This window comes from Artemia franciscana, unplaced genomic scaffold, assembly GCF_032884065.1.
Source record: "Artemia franciscana unplaced genomic scaffold, ASM3288406v1 Scaffold_980, whole genome shotgun sequence".
Lineage (NCBI taxonomy): Eukaryota > Metazoa > Arthropoda > Branchiopoda > Anostraca > Artemiidae > Artemia > Artemia franciscana.
The window spans coordinates 55271-69610 of NW_027069064.1; the positions used below are offsets into that span (position 1 = coordinate 55271).

The 14340-nt window shown below is 35.6% G+C and overlaps 1 non-coding gene across 1 annotated transcript; it reads left to right on the forward strand.

Annotated features, from left to right (window-relative positions):
* The first annotated feature begins 688 nt into the window (after positions 1 to 688).
* Positions 689 to 761, forward strand: Trnaf-gaa (transfer RNA phenylalanine (anticodon GAA)). The gene has a single exon. It is a non-coding gene; the product is annotated as a tRNA-Phe (tRNA).
* The last annotated feature ends 13579 nt before the right edge of the window (positions 762 to 14340 follow it).

Genomic DNA, 14340 nt, shown 5'->3' on the forward strand with positions numbered 1-14340 from the left:
CGCAATCGAAACGAGAACGACCCTTGTTTAAACCCTTGTAACCGTAAATTTAATCAACTATGACCAAATCAAGAAACGGAAAAACACACTGGAAATAAATATTTTAGGCAAAAACAGAGGCGCCATTTGGACCAAATCTTGGGGTGGGCATAAACTCCATCTTGGGCCCCCCGACTGACTTCGTGTCGCTTAATCATCTAGGAAATGGGCATTTGACAGAACTCGAGAATTTTATTATGTATCTTACCTACTTTCAAATTTTGCAATAATTAATAGCAAATAGCGTAATTACCCCAAGGGTCGTCAAGTAATTATGCTCTTTGGTTAATAGGTGTGCAGTAATTTCAAATCAATTGGACAGAATGGATTATATTGGACATAATGGATTATTATGGCCGGCAAAGGGCCCTTTGTGGTGGAAGCTTGGGCCCCCTGGAAAATCTGGGGTGGCGCCTTGGGGAAAATCCCCAAATGGCGCCTCTGGGCAAAAATCAGCGTATTTAGGGGTGGGGGTAAAGTTCAGTAAAGCTACAGTCAAAACGTGAACTACTCTGCATATTATGGATTTTTTTTTTCTCGGGTTATTTTCTTGAAATGTCTCCTTCTCAATTCTCTATGTTTACACCAACGAAGAAAGCTGCTTCTGAATTTGTCTTATAATGTTAAGCACCAAACCTGTATCAAATATGCCGAAATAGCTCAGTTGGGAGAGCGTTAGACTGAAGATCTAAAGGTCCCTGGTTCGATCCCGGGTTTCGGCAACTTTTATCTAAAATTGCTTCTATGTCGTTTTTGTCCTAGACTCTGAAAAATATTAAAATTAAGCAGAACGGCCTAGTGAATAGTATTCCAATAGTAGAAATATTTTGATTCATATTTTGAAATATAAATATTCATATTTTGAGAATTTTGTAAGAATTATAAGTCTTCCACTTGAAATATCAGTAACAAGCCGATTTCATTTTTAAGAGAAAAGGTGTCAATAGATTCAAAATGGGTTTCAACAGAAATTGGCAATGAAACTGAACCTACTTTGCAAATGGTCCTGGATTTTGGGAACTGGTATAGGATCTGCTTAAAATACACAGCGGGTAAAAAAGGGTGGTGGGTAAAAAGGGTAAAGTGGGTAAAAAATACACAGTGGGTAAAATACAAAGTGGGTATAATACAGTGGTTTAAAGCTGATTCAATTTAGGACAACAAGTTTCAAATCCAAGTTGCCGCATTATTTTTGAACTTGAGTTGCACATATTTCGCATATAGCCAAAAATAATTATAATGGGTCAAGTTTTTGATGATCTTTATTTTTTATTATACTGGTTTTAGATATTAAAAAAAAAGTAAAAACATCTTGCAATATTTGCATGATTGGTACTTGTCAATTATTCAGAACACACTTAAGAATTTGGTCCGTAGATATGTAAAAACCGGTTTCTTAGCCACAAAGACAAATATTTGCATATTAGGGGGGGGGGGTTAAAGTATTTATATAGTGTCAAATTAGTAAAAAAAATTACTTCATAATATGCAGAATAATTTTAGCTAACGCATTTTGAATGCAGACCCGCTATACTTTGCTTTATCCTCCTCTAATGTGCAAACTTACAGCCCAAACTATATAAGTTCAATGCATTCTGTCACCCGTCACTTAACATTCGGATCCAAATTTTTGAGTGTGTTCTGAATATTTAACCAGTAGCGCATAATCCTTAATTTCACTAAACATAAGCACAAGGACGGCCATTAAAAAAACTTATTTATCGAGTTAAACGACCTCCGTAGGCCAAACACATACGCAGGGGTGGATTTTTGGTCCTTTCCATCCCAGAAATCTAAAAGTTTTGTCAAAATTCCAGATATTTCTCACTCAAATTGTTAAATAACATTTATTTTCAATGATTTTTTTTTCTCCCCACAAGAAATATCCTACGTACGTGCTTGCCATGAAGGATAAGGAAGATACTGGTGGTACAAAGGATGAACCACGATTGGTCCGAGCTCTAGGATGCGAGCTTGAGCCTGAGTACAGGGCTCAGGGTTCAATACCAGCTGCCACAGGGCCGAGTGAAGAAACATTGTTATTCCATAGACTAGAAAGTTAAGAAAAAGTGATTTCGGAAATCTAAAGTTAAGGCCCGGCGAGTGAAATCATCCTGCTTTACGAAACAAAATATTCAATATAAAAATCGGTATTGGAATATTTTTCTTAACTCAAATATAAAATATCTTTACAAATTTAATTAGAAACTATTTCCTGGGTTTTACTGTATGATTCAGTTAGACATCCCACCGGGTGGCTACTCACAAAAAGGACAGACCAGGTATCCCCCCACAAGTTTTTATTCAATAAATTATTTGACCACAAGCTTGTTTATTCAAAAAAAATAAAAATGGAAATCAATAACACGTTGCGTTCGTATTAGCAGTTGCTTTAGCACCGGTTAAATTGGGCGAGCTATTTCCTATCAAATACTCCAATGGCAATAGCTGACTCCAGCTCGCCAGATCCCACGACCTTTGTGCAAAACTATACCTTGAACTCATTGGCTGATTCTGGAAGTTTGGTAGAAAAAGGGAGAGTTACTGTATCCTGTTTTCTGAAGAGCTGGTACAAGATTTTAACAGATGGGAGTCATCCAGACGGAGTATTCTGGATGCCCGGTGAGGCATTCGTGCATAGCCTACCGACAATTGAAAATATTTGTGGTTAAAATAAGCCTATCTTATCAGTTTTCAGACAGTTTTTGAATGTATTTTCGTGTTTGTGTTAAGTATCCACGGAAAAAAGTGGCATCTTCGATTATTTAACTTAAAAATTATCGTAACCTATTATCTTTCTCTTTAAAAGTGTAGGCCTAGCTATCAAATCGACTATCAAATAACAGTTAATGATGGGAGTCAACGTACCGAGTATTCTGGATGCCCGGTGAGGAATTCGTGTCTGTTTTCATAATAAGGACAAACGTTGTGTTCTCGCTTTCGTACTTTGCCCTAAAAAATGATAAAGAATGACAAAAGACTCTGAAAGAAAACATTGCATTGTTAAAATATAAGGATCACGAAATACTTTGACGCACAGGAACTTCAGTAGTCACTTATGCTTGAAAATGACCCTGTTTCATTTTACTCGAGTTTACAAAAGAGAAAACCTTTAAAATGTGTTTTTTCGACATTTAATCTTAAAGGAAGCCTAATTGGTTCCTGTGTGAAATTAAGTATAGGTAAAGGTTTTTTTTAACTAAAGGTAAGGGTGATTATTATAATTTAAAACGGACAATAACTATATTGTTTATGAGGAGGGCTACCCCTTCCTCAATCCCTCATTTTTTTTACTCTATTTTTCCGGTTTGGAAAAGTTGCTTATTCCGATTCAACGGCTCTTGTGTCTCAGTTGTTGTTCTTAAATAATTGGAACAAAAAGTCAAACTATAACGTAAAGAGTGAGGGGCTAATGAGGTTGCCCTACTCATATACAGAATAATTTCCGTTTGTTTTAAGTTGTTATATTGCTCTTTACTTTGAGCTGGAAAACTTGTTTTCTTATTTGGGTTCTGGCCAATTTTCAAATGATGCCCAATCCTAACCAAAATATTATGAGGGGCCCCGGTCTCATAAACCAATATTGTGCCGTAAAATTGCTTATATAAAATATTGCAAATGTATTGGTAGCGTCCCACCTCTTCAGTTTTCCTGTTTAAGGATAAAAATGTTGGATTGTAATTTCAATTTTGGATAAATGTTAAAATCTAGAACAAATTTTCGACGAAGAGTAGTTTTTTTGAATAAGTCCTTAATATTATTTTTGCTACACAATTTAGTACGGATATTAAATGGGCATTATTACTCATATGGATGAAAATTCTGCATAACTTTTGACTGTTCACGTGACTGAAACCATTGCAGTCCCTACAATAGGATCCTCTGAAGTTTAAATACATTGAAACATTGCCTATGAGTTTAAAAAGAGGAAGACTACAGGTTAAAATCGTTGAAAAACAAAGGTATTGGTGGTACTTGCCCCCCCCTCCAAAAAAAGTACTTGGGACGTTCATAATGCCCTACCCTGCCTTTTCCAGCTCTGTGCTGGTAAGTATATGAATTGAATAAATTATTCCAAATAGAAAAGCAGTGTCACCATGAGAGGGGCACTATTACCCTCCTCCTTTCAAGAATCAATAACAAAGGTATGGACCCTAAATATTCCCAAAATTCAAGAAGGGCTAGATATCAGTTCCCTTCCCCCTTCTCTATATTTACTGGAAGGCAAACTGAGAGCTAAGATATAAGCAGTGATGGGTAAATGGGTATTGGTTGGACGTTTGAGGTTCTAAAGATCTTCTATGAATACAAGGGATGCACAATTTGCATAACCGGCTTACCTAGCAACCAGATTTGGTTAATAACCTTTCCTAGCAATCAGACTGCTTATACTACAATGGATACATCATCTGCATATTCACAGGAGAACCTTTTTTGCATATACCAGCCGGTACATGCTAAATATTCAGTAATCCCATGACAGTTCTATGAATAAATTTTTATCTGGGTTGAATGGAACTGGCTTATATTTCTATAAGTTTCCTACACTGAGTGAATGTAAAGCGGGGATTTAAAATGGATTATATTAAAAGGCGTTGAGAATAGAATTTTAACATTATTTAAATATAAATATAAAAACGAAAATAAATAAACAAATAGAAAAAACAAAGTAAAAAAAATATCACAACAAAATCGTTTAAAAAAATCATGAGTGGCACATATATACCATTTTCATTTTGTATTAATTGCGTATCAGCTATAGTGAGAGGGGTTGAGTAATTGTTTAGGTTACGGATAGGGTAGATTCCTAAAAAGAATATTTTAATGGACGAACTGCTTACTCTTCATGAGGTTTCAGTTAAATGTTGAAAGAGGTAGTGCATGGGTAAGAATGAAATAATTTTTTTCTCTATACAGCTAAAATGTTACCCTCCCGTATCTACTAGCACAGAGGTCGAAAAGGCAAGGCAGGTGACAATCAGCTCCGCCAGGAAACTTCTTTGGGATGGCAAATACTGCTAGTAACTTAGTTTTCAGCAATTTTAAATGGTACAATTATGAGCGTACAGTTACAGATTTACACATTTTAAGAGCAAATATTCAGGGACTTAAGGGGCCGGTACCTCAAATCATATCTTGATTAGGCCTGGGTATAATTTAGAAAAAATATCAGAAATTAAATAAAAAAGAGCTTTTCAAATGAAAGCAAGGAGCAGATTTGAAACATATTTGAACAGATTTTTGTTTATATGAAGGACACTGTTTTTGTCTTAGCTCTTAACTCTTTACTGTGAAGTTTGGCTTTTTTCCAATTTTTAAAAGAAAATTTCCCATTGGAAAGATAAGATTTTCAAAGCACTAAAAAAGTTCTATAGCTTATATACTGATATATATATATATATATGTATATATATATATATATATATATATATATATATATATATATATATATATATATATATATATATATATATATATATATATATATACATATATAGAGTAATTTATATAAATATATAGAGTAATTCATATTTGTTTCAAGTTCTAAACTTGCTCCTTACTTTATTGGAAAAAATTCTATTTGTTTAATTATATATCATAAAACTGTAAAGTTTCTTGACTACAATACTTATGGTAACGTAGAAAAAACAATCAATATTTTAAATATCTTTGTTTGGATTTTGATGGGTAATCGAACAGTTCGTGGTAACGAGCTGTAAGGAGCGACCTGATTCAATAGTAACCGAAACTTTAAGAAACGGAATTTTGACACCAATGGATATATCAAAAGAATTGGCTTAACATGCTGATTCAAAATATATAAATTTCATTAAGTTTAATCATACCCATCAAAAGCTAAGAGCATGAGAAAATTTGTTTGATTAAAAAAAAGGCGGAAAAACCCCCTCAAAGTCATAGAATTTTAATTGAAATCACATAATTGGAGTCAGCGTATCGAAGAATCCTACTGTAGAGGTTAAAGCTCATTCCTACAAAAATGTGGAATTTTATTATTTTTGCCAGAAGAAAGATCACGGATGCGTATTATTTTGCGGGTGTGATAGTATCGACCCAGTGAGCCCAAAACGTCGAGAGAGGGGTTATTCTAACGAAAATGAAAAGTATTAGTGCCCTTTTTAAGTGCCCCAAAAAATTGAAGGGCAACTATGACCCGTCCCACGCCCACTTTTTTCCCAAAATCGTCCGATCCAAATTTCTAGATAACTTTTTTCTTCAGCATAGTTGAAAAGCCAAATAACTATGTCTTTAGATATAAATGACCCCCTACAGCCCCCTGGGAAAGATTTTAAGTTATTAAATTTGCCCACAGTTTTATTTGTTATTCGAAAGTATGCATACATTTTTCGGGTTGGGAGGGGAGGACAAATTTTCTGATGGGAGGATTTTGCACAGGGAGGATTTTCCGTGGAAAGGAAAATTTCCAGTGGGTGAACTTTTCAAGGGAAGTTGTACAGTGGGCGAATTTGCCAAAATGCCTGTACAAAATTTCTTTATATGTCTTTCTCTTTACCGATTCAATTTTGAGCATGGATGGGTTAATTTCCAGGGTAAATTTTCATCTGAATTGAAATGCCCACAGGACATTTCTTTGGGGAGGGGGAATTTTCCTTGGAGGTGGAGCCAGGTATCCTGGCACTATTTAATAAACTATGAGAAATTAAATCTAAAATGATAATAATAAAATAATAAAAAAAAAAAAAAAAAAAAAAATAAAATGATAATAAAAAACAAAAAAATGTATTCATTCAGAGGGTAAATACAAAAACTCCCTTTAATCCGTCCAGGAGAAACATTTCTGACTACAATGGCTTCATATATAAGCTCTTGGACACTCTTGCAATGCAACCAAAAGTCGACGGCATATTTTTACAGAAATAACCCCTAATTAAGTTGTTTACTCTGTGTTTTCTATAATTATACGAACTTTCTTGTGTATTCATAACAGCAAAAGTAACTAATAAACAAATACATATATAGGATCACCATGAATAGCTGATTCTTCGATTGAATGTCATCAATAGTTAGGCTCTTATACTTTCGTTATTGTCAAGGATCGTTATTTACTTACCATTCATTACTATGAAAAACTTTTAGTTTTTTTTGCTCCAACCAAATCACATAGAAAAAATGTTTGTGGAAAAGTGCAAAAGGGTCACTATGCCATAAATTAGAGCTTATATCTTCCTTATCTATTGGCAGGTGGCCAACAATGGGACAGCACACATTTTTCTATAGTTTGTACCTATTCAGCTCTTTTTTCTTTGGTTTCCTTATAATTACTTTATAGTCCCAAATTTCCAGGGGAGGAACATCCGGATTAGTAAGAATCTTATAGGAGTGTGCATAGTAGAGGATTTGGAGGAGAGCAGCAATGTTTCAGTTTTGTACAGCGGTGCAAGACAACGACGATCGAAACGAAGCTTAGCGGAGGTTATGGAAGCATATTAAGCTGATATCCGACTAATAAGTACAAAAGAAAAAGATTATAATATAATTCGTTTTCAGTAAAGTGCCACTGACACACTAGGTTTTAGAACACGAAAATAACATGGCTGCGGTTAAGGTAGGAAATGAGTTTAGTAGCTGGTTTCGTTTTAAATCCAGAGTTAAACAGGGTTGCATCCTATCCCAATTTATATGGATCTTTTTGATGGAATTTGTCTGAAAAAGCACAGCAAAGGTAATGGGACGCCAAGGAATCAAATGGAAAGGAAAAACTCTCCTGGACTTAAATTATGCTAATGATTGAAGAATCCTAAATGAAAGTATTAGAAGCATGAATGAACTTTTAGAAGCTTTGCAAATTCAGGGTGCAAGAATATTTGTAAAAGTTACTGTTAAGGAGACTAAGTCGCTAACGCTAGGAAAAAGTAAAGATTAAAAAATGATGTTGAGCAAAAAGAAGATGGATCAAGTGTACAGCTTAACTGAATTAGGCTGTATCATTGGTAAAAATGGTGGATACAATGAAGATGCTGAAAGTAGAATAGCAAAGGTCCAGTGTATTTTTTCAAAGTTGAAAAAAGTTGGGAAGAATACGAAGTTAAGTCTGCGAACCAAGGTTATAATATTGGATGCTACCTTTGTACTTAGTGGTGAAGTATGACAGTGGTGAAGTATGATTCTGATGCACGGTAGCTCCGATAAATGGGGGAAGACTTGCTAAATGTTTTTTGGAGAAATTGGCTACGAATCGTTTGGGGTACCCGACTCTATTTCAAACAGTAAGCTATACGAAAATTGTGGTTCAAATCCCACTTTCTAGCGCAATACTGGGAGAAAGGTTTAGATGGTTAGGGTGAGTTCTGGAGATGAAGGATAACAGATTTCCAAATATTGTCCTTTTTAATCAACTGTGTATGGCCAAACAAAAATTTTTGTCTCTAATTGGGGTGAGAGGGTATCGTAAGGAAAGCTTTAAGAGATATAGGAACTTCCTAAGATGTTTTAATAGATCGGTATAGAGGAGGAACATGCGTATTTGTGTCAGCCTTAGATGACTTGGTGCTGCAGTGAGTTGCTGGCGGTACTAGTAGTATAGGTCTTTTTTTCCAGGCCAGAAAATGTTACTGCACCAATTTTGAGACTGAATGGAAAGTAGATCGTCCACAGTTGGGGGGAAGGATGTCACAAAGAAAGATTTTAAGGTAATGGGAACTTCCTGGGAAGGTATAAAGAGGGAGGCTTTGAATATATTGGGGTGAAGGATAAGCGTGCGTAGCTCTGTTTGCTTCAGTCGTTTTGGCGCTGCGATGAGTTGTTAGAGGCTACTCAAACATAAGGGTCGGATCTTTTGAATCAGAAATACTTTTAAAGAACTTCGGAAAACCCAAATCAAAAATATATTTGTCTACTTTATTTAAGTGGGCAATAGTTGCATATGCAATATTTTTTCTTTTCTAAATGGCTAAATAGTTTTTTTTTTAAATTGGTGCAGTAACACTTTCTGGCCTGAAAAAAAGACCTACTACTAATACTGCTAGAACCGCCAGCGACTCACTGCAGCACCAAGCCATCTAAGGCTGACACGAATACGTATTCTCCTTCTCTATCCCAATCTATTAAAACATCTAATTAAGTTCCTATATCTCTTAAAGCTTTCCTTACGATATCCTCTCACCAAAATTAGAGACAAAACTTTTTGTTTGGCCATACACAGTTGATTAAAAAGACAATCTTTGGAAATATGTTATCCTTCATCTCCAGAACTCACCCTAATCATCTTAACTGTCTCTCAGTATAGCGCTAGAAAGTGGGATTGAACCAAATTTTTCGTACAGCGTACTGTTTGAAATATAGTCGGGTACCCCAAGTGATCAGTAGGCAATTTCTCCGAAAAACATTTAGCAAGTCTTCCCCCATTTATTGGACCTACCGGGCTTCAGAATCATACTTCACCAATGTCATACTTCACCACTACCTACAAAGGTAGCATCCAATATTATAACCTTGGTTCGCAGACTTAACTTCGTATTCTTCCCAACTCTTTTCAACTTTTGAAAAATACACTGGACCTTTGCTATTCTACTTTCAGCATCTTCATTGTATCCACCATTTTTACCAATGATACAGCCTAATTCAGTTAAGCTGTACACTTGATCCGTCTTCTTGTTGCTCAACATCATTTTTTAATCTTCACTTTTTCCTAGCGTTTGCGACTTAGTCTTCTTACCAGTAAGTTTTACAAATATTCTTGCACCCTGAATTTTCAAAACTTCTAAAAGTTCATTCTACTAATACTTTCGTTTAGGATTCTTAAATCATCAGCATAATTTAAGTCCAGGACAGTTTTTCCTCTCCATTTGATTCCTTCGCGTGCCATTGCCTTTGCTGTGCTTTTTCAGACAAAGTCCATCAAAAAGATCCATATAAATTGGAATAGGATGCAACCCTGTTTAACTCTGGATTTAAAACGAAACCAGCTACTAAGCTCATTTCCTACCTTAACCGCAGCCATGTTATTTTCGTGTTCTAAAACCTAGTGCGTCAGTGGCACTTTACTGAAAACGAATTATATTATAATCATTTTCTTTTGTACTTATTAGCCGGATATCAGCTTAATATGCTTCCATAGCCTCCGCTAAGCTTCGTTTCGATCGTCGTTGTCTTGCACCGCTGTACAACACTGAAACATTGCTGCTCTCCTCCAAATCCTCTACTATGCACACTCCTAGAAGATTCTTACTAATCCTGATGTCCCTCCCCTGGAAATTTGGGACTATAAAGTAATTATAAGGAAACCAAAGAAAGAAGAGCTGAATAGGTGCAAACCATGGAAAAAATGTGTGCTGTCCCATTGTTGGCCACCTGCCAATAGACGTTTACCTTTAATAAGAAAAATATAAGTTCTAATTTATGGCAGAGTGACCCCTTTCCAGTTTTCCACAAATATTTTTTATATTTGATTTGGTTGGAGCAAAACAAAACCACAAATTGTTATAGTAATGAATGGTAAGTAAATAACGATCCTTGACAATAAAGAAAGTGTAAGAACCTAATCATGTTCGTAGTCGGTATTTTGCCCGATGTTTTCTATAGAGGACAACTTACGCTCATTCTGAAAAAGGGAAGCCAGCTAATATATGACCCTCCTATCGCCCAGTTACTTTGTCGCCATTTTCATGTAAGCTTTTTGAAATGCTTATTCCGCTGAATTTTAGAAACTGTTGTCAAATGCCAAACCACCAGTTTGGCTTTACAGTAGGTATTGGTTACGTTGATGCTCTGTTCGCCCTTGCTGTTGTTTTGTCTGATTCTGAGGCAACGGGTGACCCATTAGTTATTGTTCTTTTTATGTAAGCGGGCATTTAACTCGTCGGTGCATGCGCAGATACTTTTAGAAGCGTATAAACAAGAGCTAAATCTGTGTACTGTCAGAGCTGTGTATCATATCTACATTAACCTTAGAGCGCAAATTAAAATACCCTCAAGACCAGCTGACTCCGTTGTTGTACCGGTTCATAAAGGGGTCAGGCAGGGCTCAGTTGTATCTCCAAGTTTGTGTAACAATAGCGTTCTGCCGGAATAACCACAGGTAGCTACGTCTTGTGTTTCAAAAGGGATCGAAGTTTCATTGATGACGTATGCTGACAACCTCCTTAATTTGAACAGATCTGCCAATCGACTATCGAAGAATTTTGATGTTTTGAGTGGTGAATATAATAAAATAGGTTTATCATTTAATGTGTCTCAATCGGCCGTACTGTTCTTCAACGCGGGATATTACGAGGAAGAAATTCCTTTAGGTGATTTAGATGTTAAGCTATGTGAGAGCACTACCTACCTTGGTTTACAAATCGGTCGAAATTTCTACTCCACAGGCACGTTTCTTGATCGACACGTAGCGGTGAAAATCAGGATTGCTTACGGTTCAATCATTGGTAACAGATATCGATTCTGCCATAGATAGCTTGCGTCGCTGTATAATGCCATCGTCCTCCCACATGTGCTGTATATAACACCTTTTTGGAATTATTTGTCGTCTAACCAGTGTAAAAAAGTAAGAGTTCTGTTTTTTCGATTCGCGAAACTCCTTCTTAGACTTCCTCCGTGAACGACAAACTTGTATATCATGTGCAATTAAGGAGTGTCCGATCCAAACAGTTTGGATTAACCGGGTCGTAGACAATTTCCTGGAATAGGCTAAGGGAAGGACGAACCCGTGGCGCGTGGCTAGCTATCATGTTTCAGTATCTTTATAAGTGTAGGCCTATATAGTGTGTGTATACTTGTGGTTATGTTCGCAATGTGATTTTCTTTTCTTTTTCCATTCGTACTCCGATGTAATTCCAGTGAACTTTCGGGTAATAAAAGCACTTACTTACTTACCTACTTGAGGAGAACGATAGGCTATTTGTTTATTTAAAGTTTGTAAGTAGTTAAAAATTTCATTTCCAGGTTGGATTCCAAAACGATCGTGAAATTCCACAAATTAATATTTGGGACCATTGAAATAACAACTCCAAGCGATCCCATGCAGTAATAATTGTATACACCACATTCTGTTTTCTTCATTTTACTTAGTAAGTTACCTCGAGAAAAACCTCTAAAATTAGGAACATGACCTAATTCACTCGGTATTTCAATATTTGTCAGCGGTGTCATGTGATTTTGGATTCTTTCTGACGCTCCCTTATTTGGAAGCGAGCCTTTCTTTGAATTGTGAAATATCAGATTTAACAACGTTTCTGGGTCTTCCACGCTGTTTAGGTACTTTAGCCACTTCTACTTGTATTTTCTTGGGTCTATCACATATTTATGATCTTCAAAACCACTTGAGATCCAGACCCAACGATTTTGTGCGTATTTGTTAATTTTAAACTTCGATCTTTCGTTAAAGTCCCTGGTAATTTTAAACATCACCTGTAGCCTTTGAAAAATCAGTAATTTTTACAACAATTTTCTTTCCAGCATATATACCTAATGCAGCAGCATCACATGTTAGCAGCATCAACTATTGCAGCTGCTAATGGTATTAAAAATGGAAGCAAGCCACCATTTTGAATCAGTTAATGATAAAATATAATTTTATAGACATCTTTATGCTTTGTTTTTCCCTTGCTCAATTTGTCCAATTGGTTTTCTTTTATGCAATATGTTAACAGGTTCTTTAACAACAATAATATTTTCTCTTCGAATTGGGCAATTTTCTTTTTTGTTAATTCATCTTATTATTTTTACTCTTTACGAGGAGATAAATGAATGGAATTCAATAAAGTTAGCTTTTTTTATTGATTTATAATTTATCAAGAAGAGATAAGAAAGGTACACTTAGATGATATTGAAGTAGTTGTTTGTAGGATAAATAAATATCACATCCTTTATTTTCATTTTTAAATTTTTCAGTCTTAGTCACATGTCTTTTATGAAGTAATAGTTTAACAGGTTCTCGTTTATTCGCTTTTGTATGCGTAACTGGCACATTGCATTATTATTTTATACTGAAATGTATTTTATTTTTTTTGAAATTATGATAAATTCTATGTTAATATGTTCTTAATGTATACTGAGTTTCTGATAAGCTTTCCATTTTTCCAAATAATACAGTTTTATGATTCTTTAATGTTATTTTATCTTTAACGGTATTCTTTTTTATACCTTTCAATTTTTTCTTTGCTTTGGTTTTATAGTCATCCTATTTTAAATAATCGTATACTTTTGATCTTAGAAGTACAAACTCTGACATCATTGTTCCAGATAATTTATCCTTTATCACGCCTATCACGCTTTTATTGACTGCAGGGAAGTCATAAGGATTATCTTTTTTTATAATCTGAAATATCAAATTTTTGTTGGAGGTCAGCTTTGATGTTTCTATTTTGAGAATTCTCACGTGTTTGAGAATTCTAATTTTTTTTTTTAATTCTGCATGAATAAATCGAAGTATATTACCAGCCATATGGTCTTGATCTAAATAAAAATTATTATCTACTATATCCTTTCCCTTGCTACACTAGGATCCGAGGCACTAAGTTCGCTCGTAAAGTAGACTCGCCAGTCGTTTGGTCACAAGGCATGGACTTAGGCTTTCTTGGCGGTCTTTCACGCGATCTTTCCATAGACGACTTGGATCATTGATTATTCTCTCTGTATATTCATGTTTCACACATGTACGATGCTTCTTGAGGGATTTCTCAAATTTAGTATTGTGTGTACACGGAGACAATTCAATGCACCGGATTTTGGTTGACTGCTTACCCTCCATACTGAGAACCAAAACTTAGCATCTTGACACGCTTTCACTAGCTTTCGATTCTTTGAGAACCCAAAGATTTCAGTATGTTTACGAATTTTCCTAACGGGAAAATCAGCTTTTTCTGCGGTTAGTAGTGCATGGTTGATTTCAGCGCAAAAGCCATTGACCTGTATTTTAGTTACTTGGATATTCCTTTGCAGGTTGGCTTGTAGGAGATTATACGGTACATTGATCTTCTGAACCATCTTGTAGAGCACCGTCTTATAAAGAGGGAAGTTGGCCTTTAACCAATCCTTTATTTCGTACCACTGTGAAGTACTTTTTTCCTTAGGAATACACATATTAGCACATGCTTCAATGGGGAAATGGTCGGTGGAGTGACTTGCCATTAGCACGATAACTGTGGCACCCACGTTTAATGTGCATGCAACATGGTATATATTTGAGACTGAACCACTAGTGTGTACGAAAGTAAAATCATTGTCTTTTGGAAGTACAGGATACCGATTTTCCAGTGTGCTTAGGGTCAACTGGGACCGAGAAGACGAGTCGTTGGCTAGATCACAGTAGTGGTCTCCGATTAC